The sequence below is a fragment of the Zonotrichia leucophrys genome, chromosome 5, assembly GCF_028769735.1.
Source record: "Zonotrichia leucophrys gambelii isolate GWCS_2022_RI chromosome 5, RI_Zleu_2.0, whole genome shotgun sequence".
Taxonomy (NCBI): Eukaryota; Metazoa; Chordata; class Aves; order Passeriformes; family Passerellidae; genus Zonotrichia; species Zonotrichia leucophrys.
The window spans coordinates 51,580,523-51,593,233 of NC_088175.1; the positions used below are offsets into that span (position 1 = coordinate 51,580,523).

General features: G+C 38.3%; 1 protein-coding gene across 3 annotated transcripts in view; it reads right to left on the reverse strand.

Annotated features, from left to right (window-relative positions):
- METTL15 (methyltransferase 15, mitochondrial 12S rRNA N4-cytidine) overlaps positions 1 to 12,711 on the reverse strand; it is an 83,327-nt gene that overhangs the window by 36,980 nt on the left and 33,636 nt on the right. The window lies entirely within an intron of this gene.

The window sequence follows — 12,711 nt, forward strand, 5'->3', positions numbered from 1 at the left end:
TCTTCCTGCCTTGCTCAGCCACGAAGAGCTGTCAGGATTCAGAGGAAGAAGTTGACACTGACCAGAGAGAATCCTGTGTTTGAATGGACTTTACGCATCATGTATGAGGTGTACGAATATGGAACAGGCTGGTTTTTTTAAAGGTTAATCCTTTGTTAATGGGTGTCCTTTTTCAGGCTCATGCTGCCCAGAAAAAGGTACTCAGATCATCTGTAACTCTTTGTTTCTATTGTCTCATATTTTCCTAATCCAAATTGTCCAAATTATTATTACTCTAATTGTATCACTATTTTTATAACCATTTTATTACTGTTAAACTTTTTAAAATTTCAAAAACAAGTTTTGCACACAGGAGACCTCAGCCTTTTGAGGGAATAGGTAAACAGGAGGCCCTTCCTGGCATGAGAAGGAGCTCAGGACAACAGGTCAAAGCCCAGGAACAATTCCTGCCATGTGCAAGGGAATCCATAGGAATCCACACCCATATGAAAACAAAAAGATGCCAGCTTGGTTGAACAGGGAAATGCTGACTCTGTCAAAGAGAACAGGGCCAAGAGGAAGAAGCAGGGCGAAATACTTTCAGAGAAATCCTGAGCTGGACTTAAGAATACTTTTAATTTTTAAGATTGGATTTAAGAATGGATTTAAGAATCAGTCTGAAGCACAAACTGCAAACGGATACACCGTGAAGATCTCAAAGAATGGCCCAGACGACCCAGTAATTAACTTCACTAAAAAGGCAGAGGCAATTAAAGCTTTGGCTGAGTATTTCCTGGCAAAACGTGCCCACTGTCCGTGCCCAGGAGGGAAATGTGCAGCACCACAGCACAGGAGCACCAGCGAGTGTCACACAGGACACGGACACCAGGCCCGAGCGTGTCAGGAGAGCCGGCTCAGGTCACAGCTCTGCCAGCTTTTGGGCACATCCCTGATAACTCTGACAAAGCCAGCGCCATCCTAACTTCAAAAGAGCATCAAGAAGGATTTCCCAGAGAATCACAGAGCTGCCTTCATCATTACACACTGCATGAAAACTATTACCCAGAACTCGAAGAGCAAGATGGGAACAGGCAATACAGAAATAAATGAGGTTGATCCAGGAGTGTTTTACCTTAAATAAATCTAAGAAAAAGTACCTGCCTCTGTAGGTAGCAGATAAACAGTATATTTAATTCCATTTTAATACATTTCCTCTATTACCTTGGTAGGCAATGTTAGAGACACAAAATATGGGCAAAAATCTGGTTTCAAGGACTGTTGGTGCATTGGATCAAGGTGTGACTTGCACCTCAAAGTCTCGCAGGAGGAGAGAGTTTCCTTCCAGAGACAAAAACCTGCCTGAACAATCCAATTTTGAGTTGACAACTCAAAAGCAAGATTCAGTAATTAGAGGGTTTACACTGCCTCTCTGAATGTAGAATTAATGCATAAACACTTTTATGTACCATAATTTTATTACATATTTATCTATTTCTATGAAATGTGCAACACCAAATCATTGGGAAGCTTCCAGATTGGCACCCAAATATGGACATTTCTTCCTATAGTAATGGAGACAGGGGAAAACAAGACATTTTTAGTTCTGCACACTTCTATTTTTCAATGTTTAATATCTTATTAATTATGATAATTAAAAATGGAAAAATATTCCTTTGAAAGCAAGAAATTCCTGTGATTATACAATGAGATTCAGTTCTTGTTTTAAGCCATGAAGTCATTGCACAAAAGGAGTATTGAATTTTAAGTTTTTAAAATTCAGTAACATTTTTTATTCACAGTTCTTGCTACGACAGATCTGAATTTATAATAAACTAGTATCTCAACTAAAGAGCTATGAAAAAAGACATCAAATTAACATCAAAAGCCTACAGAGATTTCTTTTTCAGTCCATTTTTTTAATCTGCAAAATATCCAAGGAAATACAACTCAAGGTTTCCTCCAGACAGTTTTGGTGCCCTGTCCATCAAGTATGTCACCATGCAAGACAAAGAAACAGATGAGACCAAGAAAACCAATGTCTGCCATGTCTGCTGCTCTATTCTGCTAAATTCCCCAATTTTCTGTCACCAGAATAACTCAAGAGGTCTCATCCACTTTGTTCTACACAACAAATATTACAACCAGCTCAAAGCCTGGTTTTAGCACAGGTCATGTCCTCTCCTCATTATTACCAGCCATTTTAGCTAATATCTAGTTAACCTATTTGAAAGTTTAGTCTTTTTTAATCTTATTTTTAATCTTTTTTGAAAGTTCTCAAAGTCTATTAGAAATCTATTTGAAAATAAACCCAACGGGTTATTTTGAAGGCAAAAGAGAAAGATATTTTGATTATGCATTTTATTTTGGGAAATCTAAATATTTTTCAAGCCATGGTATGCTTTCCAAACAGGCAGAAATAAGATGATTTGAACCACACAAGTCATACTACAACCACATATACCACAAAAAGCCTACCTTAAGCGTACTGTAAAATAAACCTATTTGTGGGGTTCCCCCTCATTACCATGATAATTACCATGATAATAATTTCCCCCTCACTACCACACTAGCATTAACCTTTGTATTCAGCCTTTTCTCAGCTGCTGGTATTGACACATATACCAGATTAACCTGAAGGACATAAATTCCTGCATAAGAAAATTTCACTTACATACCCAGATATTGTTAGCTTGAAGTAAGAAGTTGCCCTTTATACTCTCAGAGCAGTATCCAAGATGGTCAGCTCACTGTGAGTGAAATAAGATTTCTTGCAGCATGAAATTTAACAAAGTGACACTACTGATTATTCAAAATGTTCACACAACATTCAATATTCACACATTTTTGGTCCTGCTATTTGGAAAAGTAACAAACTACACATTCAATTCTGCCATGACACATAATTTTTACTTATCTATAGAAAATTAATTTTACTTATTTAAATTTAGAACACCAAAATGTACTAGCATAATTTCATGCATCACCAGATTTTGGCTTAAACACTACTGAATGCCGGAAGGTATTTAATTTTAATATTGTACTCACTGGGTGCTAACATCCACCTAAAAGCAGAATGCAGAAGGGGTTGAATCCACTCACACATCTCTCCAACCTCAGCCCAGGCTGTAGTGCAAGGAACCAAAACTTACCCTAATATACTCAGGTGAAGGAGATTTTACATATTTAAATTGCAGTAGCCTCTAACATCTCGTACCACAGTGACACTGACAGAATAAACAGCACCAATAACACAGATTGTTTGTGCTGGTGAGATGTGACACCCCTGTTATCCCTTACAAATCTCTCTGTGTCAACACCACTCAGTCAGTATTGGTCTCAAACATTTGCACCATTCAGTGGTGGCAAGGCCACAGGAAGCTTCCATTTCAAATTGCTGATTTTGGAATTTTACACCGAAAATCTTTTGAATTTCACATGGAAATTTCTTTCGAATTCTACACTGAAATTTCTTTCGAATTCTACACTGAAATTTCTTTCAAATTCTACACTGAAATTTCCTTCAAATTCTACACTGAAATTTCCTTCAAATTCTACACTGAAATTTCCTTCAAATTCTACACTGAAATTTCTTTCAAATTCTACACTGAAATTTCTTTCAAATTCTGCACTGAGATTTCTTTCAAATTCTACACTGAGATTTCTTTCAAATTTCACACAGAATTTCCTTTGAATTTCCCACAGAATTTCCTTTGAATTTCACACAGAATTTCCTTTGAATTTCACACAGAATTTCTCTGAAATCTCTCTACCCAAATCTTTGCTTCTTGATCAAGATAAGCTGATGTATTTTTCAGGCAGCCAAATACAAAGCAGCAATTAAGTGCCTGATTTTACTTTCAGCCCATTCAATATTCCGTACAATACTTGGCACAGCTGAGTCATGAAGACTAGAATCAAATTAAAATGCAAATTATGTTTATTATCATGACAAGGAAAAACCAGAATTATGTAGTCAAAGTAATTCATTTTTATGGTCTGTGTCACCTATATGCATGATCCTGATGCTTCTAAGAATAACAGTATCTGAAGCCCAATGACTCAATCAGAAAAATAATCTGAATTTCTCTGTATGGTTTTATATTTCATAGTTAAGTGTGAAGCTCAGTTCTGATACAGAAATCTGTTTACAAATATTTTCATTTAGTTACTTGTTTTCCTTTTTATCAAGTAGAAGAAATAAGATTATGAATCAGAGACTATCAGCTTTTTTCTTGGGTTAATTTAGCCACTTAGTAAATCATATGTTTATCTTAAATACCAGCATGACTTGACCTTCTCTCAGTAAGTGACAAGCATCTTTTTGTCCACACATTTATATAATTTCTATAATTTCCACCTTCAGAGGAAACTGCTCCTGTCTTCTATCCCCAGTGATTATCATCCATCTACTGATGAAACCAACTTTTGTCTGTATTGTTTGATACAAGGAGGAGTATTTTAAATCATTTTATGTCATCTTGATTTGTGCAGAGTGCTTTAATGCCTCCCACTGTCAGTGTGAGCAAAAATAAGCTAAATATGCAGCCTGGTACAAAATTGCAAAGGAATATGAAAATAGTATCTCCTTATCAACACAAAAAGATCTGTAGACAACCAGCCACAAAAACCTCCTGATTGGAAATTATTGCCTTCCTCTCTGCCTTCCCATCAGAAAGAGTTTTGCTGTTATGAAAAACTGAATTTTAGAAAATATGAAAGCAGCACTGTGTCAGTGTCCTTTATGAAACAAGGATTATTTTCATAAAAATCAAACTGTAAACCCTTGTTACTGTAATGAAAATAAACCCAGAACTCAACTGTTCATCTGGAAAAAAAATGCTTTTTTTTTCCAGCTGTTTATACGATATTTCTAAATATTTTTGAAACATACATTATAAAGTGTTAATAATTAGAATTTAAGTTCTAATAATTGGAATTTAAGAATTTTAGTAATGAGATAGTTACAAATGCAGTATGAAAGTCTTTAAGTCATCCAAACACCTGTATGAAACTTTATCGCCAAAACCAAGGAGGAAAATTGGCTGAAAGAAAAAGCTGATGTCTCCTTTACAGATCAAAAAAATGCAAAGATTATTTCAGTATGGTAACTATTTACATGATGGGTATTGAAAACACTTCTCCCTCTTAGAAAAAAAATCTACAACCCAAATTAAGCCTCAGAGAACTGTTCTTAGAAATACTCTTAGTTTAAAAGCTGTAGCAGTAAGCTCTAAAGATTTCCTGAGCACTTTCATACCACACTGATAGAGGTGACTTAAAGAATGAGAATATCATGAGCATGTCTGAAACCACCACTGGTTAAAGCAACACTTGATATTGCAGTCCATCAAGCTGAGCTAACAGGTTCTTAAAAATAAATTAAGGATCTGGACATTTGTAGCAAAAGAAACTCAAATTACTCACATTCAGCTCCCTCTCCTTAACCAAGACACAGAGGGGTTTGCACTTGTTTGAAATTATTTCTGAGGCTTTTACCCCTCTCTTGTGGCCACAGCTCTCTTCACAGAGAGCAGCAGGCACAACCTCCCAAGGACTTCTCCTGTTGAAGCACAGAGAGAAGAAAACAATTCCCATCTCTATTCAACGCTCCTATTGTTGGGCACACGTGGAAGGTGTTGTGGAGATTGTTCACAAAGTGATTTGTCAACTGGATTCTGCTGAGGGTTGTTTGGATTCCTTGGCCAATTGGGTCAAAGCTGTGTCCTGGCTGTCTCAGAGAGACATGGGTTTTTCTCCAGTATCTCTTTTAATAAAGTATCTCTTTAGTATGTAATTTAATGTAGTATTACTGTAATATAATATATTTTAAAAAAGCAATTGTATATAATATATATAATAAAATAATCATAAAATTATAAATAATATATTATATAACATATAATATATAATATATATTTTAAGTACATAATATAATATTATATATTACTATATACTATATATTAAAAATTAATTCAATATTATATAATATATATAATAGTATACATATAAGCTATACATATATAATTAATATGTATAATATATAAATATATACTATTATATATAATATATAAATATACAATATTTTATATATATAAATATATATATATATATGTATGTATGTATGTATACATAAAATAAAGTATAATGTATTCTTATAAAGCCTTCTGGAGGGGAAAAAAACTCTGGTGGAAAAAGCTACCATTTTCATTGCCTTCTCCGGGAAAAATCCCGGGAGAGAGAATTAGGTCTCTCTCTCTTCAGAGATTGTGAATACCACATTCTCTACCAACTTAAACGATGGTTCTGTCATTCTGTAAGGGTTAGAACCCTAAATGCTGAGAATTTTGAGCTTTCTGTGCTGAGAGGCACAAACTCAGAAGAGGACATTACGTTTAACATAAATCTACAAAGAGGTTTGCAAAGTTGGTTAGTGGTACTAGGATTATGGGTTGTAGTTGGTTAGAAGTGGATAATGTCACAAAGTAAAAATCTTAAATTTTAGGGCTTTAGAATATAGTAATAAATGTGAAGCAAAACAGATGTTTTAAAACAGAAACAATTTATTCTTCTTTACTTCCATCTTCCTTCTTTTTCATAAGTTTAAATAATATTTCATAATTTAAAAAGTCTGCATTACGGACTTCAAATAATCAATTAAGTTTAAAAAAAATAAGTATAATTTCTTAAATAACTTAACTTTAAAACCTTGTAACAAAAATAATTAACCATTTTATACCTTACTATTGAAAAAACTGCAGAACTCACTGCTGTAGAAAAGTAACACTAAGAAAAACAATAAACACCTAAAACCAATAAACACCTAAATCTGAACACAAATTATGATCTCATACTTTCAATCCTAACCCCAACAAAAATAAAAGAAGAAACCCAACAAATAAAAACCCCACATGTAAGGAGTTAGCATTTCAGAGTATTCCTAGAAAAACAAACTGTGATGGAAGAAAACCAACTCATCCTCAATGAGTTTCTTTGTTTCCTGATCTCCACCTGTGCTCTAAGAGGTGCAGCCTCTCCAGCCAGACAGGAATGGAGCTGCCTGACCTGTCCCTCCAGTGTCTGAGGACATCTAAAGCTCTCCAGGATAATCCAGATCCATGAGCAGATGGATCACACTGATGGGGCTGAAGTGTGAGGCTGGACCAGACCACATCCTGAGCTCTCTCCCTGTGGGAATGGTTTTGGGATTGTGGCACAGTTTGGGAATGGCCCTCCCCAGTTGGGGGCTCCAAACCATCCACTGCTGGCTGATGCCTCAGGTTTCAGCTTTTCTATTTTCAGATTCTGTGCTGCTTTAGTGTGTGGGTCTGGGCTTCACATTCAGGGATGGTGAGCTCTGTGCACAGAGCAGGGAGACAAAACAATTCCTGCTCCAGCTGGGCACCAAGGACAAATGATCCCAATCTCAGCCCCAGAGCACAAACACCGTGGGCTGCAGAGAGAAAAACAAGCAGGGTGGGAGTGCCTGGGCTAAAGCTGGAATGGGACAATGAACTGCAAGGTGCAAATGGAGCAGAACTGATCCCAGGGAGAGAGCCCGGGAGCGCTCCTGCATTTTGGGGCCATTTTGGTTCATCTTGGGTGCAGCCCTGGCTGGGCTCTGGTGCTGCCCAAGGTGGATCCATGGAGGAGATGCTTTGAATCAATCCCTGCTTTATTCTGTAGTTCTGTCCAGCCCCTGCAGCCTCCCCAAGGCATCACTGCCACCCCCTGTGTTGTAGTGTGTTGTTAAGTTTATTGTATTACTCCCCTATTTTATGTATTGTTTCCCCCTGTTTAATGTAAATGGTTCTGCCCTCCCCCAGTTTAGGCCCGCCAGTTATCTTGTCCCCATGGCAACTGCCGCCATTGGGGTTATCAGTTTCTTCGGTTATATAATTTCTCCTCCCTCTCCTTCCCTTATATGTAGACTTTCTCTCCTCCCTGGGCTCAGTCAATCACCCCCCCACTCCTCCCAACTCTCCAGAATCATCTTCTCTCTGGGGGTTGAGGTTGGCTGTGGTCCTGGGGACCCTCCTTTACTTTGTATTTATTGGTTTCCCCATTATGTCAGTTATGTTAAATTCATCCCATCACCCTTCCCCATTGGTTCCTTGCAAACCCCTTCTCTGCACACCCTCCCCCTTTATAACCCTGTTCCATCCTCCATTCCTGGCCATTCCCTGGTTGGTGCTTCTTGGTTTGCTATGCCAGTTCCATCAATAAACCGACCTTCATCCCCAGCGAGTGTGCTACTCCTCCTCTTCCTCCCTTGGGCAGTGGGATCAATCCGCAAGCCAGCCCAGCCTGAGGCCTATAGATGCTGAGGGGGGCTGGCAGTTTATGCAGCTGGGTGTCGGCCACTGACCCTCTGCTAGCTGGACATTGACCCTACTGGCCACATGCACCCTGCCGCACCCCTGTCCCTGCAGCAGGAGGGAAAGGAGAGCTGGAGGCACAGCAGATGAAGATCACAGGCTGGGCTGAGAACAGTTTACTGGAAGCAGCAAATTAAATAAGAAAATGAGCAGCACTGGCAGCAATCCCAGTATCAGGGTGTACAGGAGAGGTGAACAATTCACACAAAGGCATTTGTGACCATGTGGAACTCCACAGGCTCTCCAGCACCCACCCACACCTGGGGGAGACCCCTCCCCACCCTGCCCAGGATGTGGGGTACTGGGGAATCACATCCAGGTCCTGGCCATGCCCCTCCTGGCTGCTGCCAAAGTTAACTTGGCTGGAATCAGGATATGTTGCAAGAGAAACTAAACCAAAAGTAATAAATGTCAGTTACCCACAAAACTAAACCTTCCCTATCTCTTCTAAGATTTTTCTACCAAAATAATATGATTAAGCAGCTTATTCAAAAGCACTCAGATCAAAATGACATGTTTTGGTACAGAAATGTGTTTGGCTTTCCTACTCAAATGTTTTAGGAAACAAAATAGAAGCCAGTAAAGTAATATTTTAATGCTAATGGCATTTGAGGGTCTTTTAACTACCCTCAATTGACTTTTTCCACTTCATATTTAAGGTAGCTTGCTTCTCTCTTCTTTGCCTGCATTTGGGAGACAGACAGATGTTGAGATACATGGAGAATTCTTTAGAAAGAAATAACCAAATAACTATTTAAGTTTACTTATATGTAGTCAAGGCACATTATAATGAATATGCCTCGATTGCAATTAGTTGTATTCCTTATACAACTTCAGTTAAAACAGTTAAAAGCTAAATAAAAATAATACATAGCAAGAGAAGCACCAATATATATAATACTCAGCTGCGACTCATAAGCACATAAAAAAGCTTATCAAAATTTAAAAAAAACCCTGTTTTTTCTAGAACTGGAAAAAAAATACCTATTTTCCCCAGAGCATACAATGCACAGCTGATCTATCACTTCTTCCCTGCAAACTTCATGTAATTCTGAAAGCAAAATCCACAAGCACACCCACACCTCAAAATCACTTTACCTTAAAAAATGGCATTTAAATTTTATGATGAATTCTATACTATTTATCCTTACTTTTGGGACACAATTTCTCATTCTGCTCAGAGAATTACAAAGCACACATTTTTTTCCCCTCTGCACGAGTTCTCATACTAAAAAATTTTCCATGCTTTTGGTTAATGGCCAGATTTCAGCCACCTCTCCAGCCTCTTTCAGCCCTTTCAGTGGGCGTGAAAGGGTTTATTTGGAATATCTGGTGCTACTGCCTGAGTTTTATCTTCTTCTCCTGCATCCTCAGCAGCAATTCCCAAGTTGGTGGCTTCCCCAGAAAGCACGTCAAAGGATTCCCACCCACACACTGAATATCTAACAGACCCTGACCCATTTTTGCCTTATTAAAGCAGCACTACATGTTTAAAAAAAAAATAAAAATAATAAGCAGCAACACCAAATGAATGTGAGAGCTGCAGCTGGAATTCCTCTGCCCTCTTCAGATTTCAGCTCTGACAAAACCGCTAGCAAAAAACAGAGGCACATTTAAAGTGCAAACATCAAACGAATTTTTCCTCAGTTTTCTCCTCCAGTGACTTATTACTCCAGCTGTCTTTCAGTTAAATATATGGAGGATTTCATTTATGAGTTCTGAATATAGAAAAACCCCTTAATTTAGCCACATTTATCTGCTGTTCCCACAATGCCTTTGGGTTTATTTCACAGAATCACAGAAATAAATGCAGAGGTTGGAGGGAGCTCTGGAGACCACCCAGTCCAGCTGCCCTGCCCAGATAGGCTCACCTGCAGCAGGTGTGCACCCCAATGCACCGAAATTCTTCTCATTTCCAGGTGGCACTTGCTGTGTTTTAGTTTATGGCCATCAGCAAACCAAGCCACACACTGAGTAACAATGGGAGAGATATGATTTCACTAAGATTATTGTAATCTAACCAGAATAACCAATAACACATGTAGCATTCTGGTTTAAGCAGGGAAAAAATGGCAACAGAAAACTCAGCTGAAGCATGACTTTCATTTTGCCCATTGCATTCACAGCTTCAGCCAGTGGGAATCGGATTTTACTGGTGATGGGTACACGAGAGCCTCTTCCCCAGCTTGGTGCTGTCATCTCCAAAGCACAGGAGCACTTGAGCAAGTCAAACAACCTCTCCCTGAACAGGAGTGCCACAAAGAGGAGGTGGAGATCTGTCTGGAAAGTGGAGGATGTTTCCAGCCCTGTGTTGCAGTTTTTCAGTGAGGTACGTGCAGGGCAGTGCCTCTCACAGAGGGACAGCCCCACGTTTCTCTCAGACTGCCACTGCCATTCCTAAGGTAGCACAACTATTTCTGTGGCTCCCTGGTGAGCCAGGCTGCTCTTTCACCTGAGAACAGACCTGACCACACACAGGTGTCGCCTGGATCAACTCCCCAAGCCTTGGATGCCCATATGGATTTGAACTGAACTGATGCAAGGTTTGTTTCTAACACAGTGCAGAAAATAGACAATAAAATCCCATAATGTTAGACCAACTATCTTTTAACAAATATTGAAAAATATCCATTTATTAAAGCTCCATATCTCAGAAATAAACCCCTTATACTCAACTAATTTGTAAGCAAGCACCAGCTTTACCTGTTTATAAATTATATCCTTATGCCTCCTTTCTCCTCTTAATTTGACAATGGTTTATGCAGCTGACTTCCCAGGGAAAGCAAGTTTATAGTTAGCACATACAGAACATTGTTGTGCCATAAATTCTAACACAAACCATTATAAGAAAAGATAGTATTTACCTTATGAACAAGGACTCACCTGTTCTTTACAATAGGAAGGACAGAAAATGAGGGAAAAACACCAGAGCAAAGAAGCATATGGCTTATATTATTATATCCAGGTGACATGCAGTCATCTTTCAATGATCAAGACTTTTCACCAACACCATGTTATTTAAGGATCCACTTCATTCTAAGGATAACTTGTATCCACTGAGGTGGACGCCAGCATCAAAAATTAGACCCAGACCTCCTTTGTCTATTAAACCGTCTTAAGTTACATCAACTGCTATGCAAAGCTCATCTTTTCTAAGCAAGCAGAAAATTACTGGTGTCAATTATTGTCAGAAGAGCACCCAACACTTGTCAAATCTCCTCATCTCTCTGGAAAATGAACTTTTCACATCCAGGTTTGCATAGGGTACTTTGAGATAAACTTATACCGACTCAGAGGACTGTTCATTGCTGGTTTATGTTGTGGGAATGTTTCTAAAAGACTGGGGTTTTTTTTCCATGACACAAAGAACAGAAGACTTTACAACTCCCATGACACTTGGCAGAACATGTTTGCAGGCTTAGCTTAAAAGAAAATGGACTTTCCTTGACAATACTCTCCACAGCATTCTGTCAAAAAGAGCATTCTCTGGAGAAATAATGGAGGGGAGAGGCATTCCACAAATTTGTAAGCATACACTGCATGTCACTTCAGCCCAGAGAGAACTGCAAATTTAGAGAAATAGATGTAATCTCTAAGATGTAAGCCATCTTAGAGAGCAAGATGGCTAGAAAAGAAGCTGTGCTGTCCTGGCACATGCCTGCATTTCTCCCACTGGGTCTCTGTCCAACACACTTGAAAGGAATGCATAGTTTAGCCCTTTATCTTAGAAAAGCTGAGGAACACCTTCTGCATGGCTTAAATATTACTGCTGCCCCAGAACTCCTCTTTTTGTGGGAAACACGACTGAAGAACCAGGTGGTTTTTCATCTGCCTCTTCCAGATCTCTTCTCACTGGAAATATTTGCTTTTCTTCATTTTAAAGCTCATTTTGAAATAACGTTTTCAACCTGACAGTGAGTATTCTCTCCTTACTACCTCACCTAAATTTCTCAAGTCTTGACTACTTCGCATTATTTAATTTTGTATCTACACATTTTTACTACTGGTCAGATCTGAAAATGTCACTTTCTGAAAAGCTCACATTCAAATCTATATATTGCACACTTTTGCACCAATGCACTGATGTTCTGACTGGGTTCTTTCCTGAACTAAATAAAGGAGCAATAACTTTGCATAACTAAAAAAGATGTGAAAATTTGCACTTAGCAATTGTTCATTTAGCAAATTCAGCACTCTTATTTAAAAAGAAAATTGAAGCATAAGCTATACACAGAAATTGTAGCTTATTAAATTGTTCAGTAGTTTCTCAAGCCAGTGGCAAAATACTTAGCAAACCCAATACTGAATTACAATTATTTTGAGGTTTTTAAAATTAAAATATTCATAATCCATATTT